The following is a 3,475-nucleotide window of genomic DNA, read 5'->3' on the forward strand; positions in this document are numbered from 1 at the left end:
GGTAGCTGAGCACCACCTGGATTGTCAGTTTTTGCATCCTTTGAGATAGAGGGGAGACATTTGTGCAAAGCCTTTGTGATTTCCAGTTGTTCGTCATTTGTGTCGAGAATCTAGTCAACAGTTACTGCAGTTTCTTCTCTTTCAAAGCAAAGATGCTATGGACTCTGCTGTTCTTCTGTTTGATTGGTAAGTTGTTGCTTTGATTCACGGATGCACAGAGTCAAATGTGAATGTGAGAAAGTAAATGATTCACAAAATACTACGATAAGCATGTATGTGACGAGAATGATAAAAGAAATTCTGATGTAATTCTCTGACACTTCACATTTCACAGGGAGGTCTGCTCAGGACCAAGGAGGTAGAGTTAAATGCATTTCTTTGCTCTACTCTGTTTCATCTCTCTTGAGTCATGTCATAAAGTATAACAGCATTGCTGCTGAAGATGTATATGGGTCAATATTATGAAGTGAACTATTTTCTGTTTTCTGCTACAGCTAGCTGCAAAACAGGAAAACTGATACAGGGAGGAAAAACAAGTCAGTCTTCAACCTACGAAAATCTCAATTCTGACAGAGCTATTGATGGGATATATGGTGATTGTGCTCACACCGAAAACCAGACCAACTCCTGGTGGACAATGGATTTACTGGGTCTATATGAAATTTTCTGTATCAACATCAGCAACGTTAATCATGTCAGTATCAACCTAACGAATGCTCGGATCCTCATTGGGAACTCATCTGATGGAAATTTTTCCCACCACAAAGTGTAATGCCTTCACTCTACTATGAACCATAGTACAACCTTTTACGATAGTCTAGTGCTGCTTGTGATTTATCCTTTATTTATTTATGGGATTATAATTTGTAAAAACAAACTATTATAATACATCCTGTATTAATTATATTCAGTAATTTAAGACATTCTGATATGAGTGTGATATGTGGTAATAAGGGAGAAGGATATATATAGGCAGACAGTACTCAGGAGAACTGCATTCAGTACCACTAAATATCAGTTTTAAACTTTTTTTAAAAGTCTGCTCTCAGACAGTTGCAGCTAACTTTACTCAACAACATTATGCTGTATTTGTGGGTGTGGGGAATTCTGTCTTCTATTGATACTTAATCAAACAGAGCTGGAAACAGAACTATTTCTCACAGTCCAATCTGTTTCTCTCTCTTTCTTTCTTCCGTCCAGGTGTACAACTATTAATGACACCACCAGCGGAAAAAATCTAACATTTACATGTGACAATGGAACAATATCTGGGCGCTATGTGACCGTACGCTTAGAAAGAACTTTTTTTGTAGTGTTGTGTGAGGTGAAGATCCACGGTATTAAAAGAGATGGTAAGATAAAATGTTCTCAGGTAACTGGTCAGTTAATAAACAAACTTACAGAAAATGTCTCTATTGCAGATTACAATCCACCGTAAGTTTAATAGCAGATGTGTTTTTATTAATACAACATGTTAGATGACGCCACTCATAGAGGAGCAAACATTGACGCTGACAACTCTTTATTATTTTTCATCACCAAATGGCAGCGGTGTTTTATACATGATTTGATTCATGATCGATTATTTTTTTATTCTCTAAAACTTTAGGACTAGAACGTATATTTGAGGAATCTTGAAAATTATACACCATATAATCAGGTGTAGTTTTTAAACTTCTTTTTCTACTTAATTGTCAATGTTCATCTTATTAGATGTCTCTCTTTACTCAAGGCTTGATGCTGGTCAAAGAGAACAGAACCTGGGAAGAAGCCCTGTACTACTGCAGAGACTTAAACATGGATCTGGTGTCCATCCTTGATGAAGAGACCCAGGGCTGGGTTGAGTTGGAGGCCAGAAAGGCTGACAGTCCCTTTGTATGGCTGGGTCTTCACTACAACTGCACCCATAAATATTTTTTCTGGGTCGATGATCATGTCGTATCATTTGAACACTGGGGTCCAGGAGAGAAAGAAATAGAAGACTGTGACATGAGTGCTGTCATGGACACAAAAGGAAAACACTACTGGTTCAAGAAGTTTGACTATAATAAGTATAATTTCATTTGTGCAGAGTAAAAGGCTTGTCCGGCTTTGCTTATTGAGTAGTGGACTTCCCTCTAATATACTATATATCATATGTGAGGGATCCTGGCCCAGAGTAGCAGCTTTTTTAAATGTAGTAAATGCTGGTGAAATTAGTTTTTGTTTAGTAGTTTTGTGTTTTTAACTTTGTTGAAAATGTTTTTTCTCTTTGTTGCAGTTACTTCACTCACTAATAATAATATATTATGATATATTATTATCAGTGAGTGATGGTTATATGACATGAATTATTTAACTTTTGATTGTGTGGTTTTGCTGAATATTCATTTCAGTTAATTTACTGAAATTGTATACTTGGCTATCGGCTGTGGGTTTTTTTTTCATGTTTATTTTAATTCTGCTATCAAAAAACAAAAAAGATGTAATTGATAATACAAAATGATTGCCATTTGTTTGAAATTTCAATAAATTCAGGATGCAGTGTCATTTTGTTTATACAAAAAATTTAAAAATTAAATCTGCATCCTTCAGTGTGTATATTAGCTTGAATGGGATTTACAGAGTATGTTATTTAGGACTTATATGGAAATGTATGGAGATATATGGAAATGCTACTTACTCGTGTTTTGGTTCTTATCGAGTCTAAATAAAAGCTAAGATGTGTTTAAACAGTTTATTGTCATTATATTAATGAAGGTGATACACGAGGTTGTGTCGCATCCAGAGGCATCACTAGGTTGTAAGGACGGGGGGGGGCTTAGCCCCAAGGAGATGCACAGGATGTGAGCAAACGAGTGCGCGAGCACAAAATTTCACAAACAGCTAGTAAAGACTGAGAAATTATTTATTAGTTATTAGTAGTTATTTATTACTATTTATTATCAGTCTGTGGAGTTAGGGTTAGAGTATTAGTGTAATTATTATTATTATTATTATTATTATCCACTGATGATAATCATACGTGAATGAGCTCAGCTGCTGTTTCACGGTGTGCATCCATGCGTAAAGTGAGAAACACAGCTGATGCTCCAGAAGGAAGTCACCCCAAAGATATGGTAAGGAGAGTGCACACTGAACTCAGTAAACAACCAGGTCCTTCACAGTGCATTTCAGACTAACTAGTTATAAGTAGCAGCGTTCTTTTACAGCTGGAATGTAACTTTTGACCCAAAACAACAAAGGTAAGACTTGCGCAGAGGTTGTCTGTAATGTGTAAGCCAGGTTTTTATTTGTCAAACATGGAGCATTTCATTAATTACATGGGACTTTCTGCTGTTAGCTGGGGGCTGGAGCCAACTAATTGTTACTACCAGCAGTGATGAATACTTACTTTCCTGAAAGACTTTCTTATCTCCATTTGCGCATCCATCCATCCATCCATTCATGTTCATCTCCTAACAGGTTATATGATTACTTATTTAAACTGATATGC

The sequence above is a fragment of the Chelon labrosus genome, assembly GCF_963514085.1.
Source record: "Chelon labrosus genome assembly, chromosome: 12".
Lineage (NCBI taxonomy): Eukaryota > Metazoa > Chordata > Actinopteri > Mugiliformes > Mugilidae > Chelon > Chelon labrosus.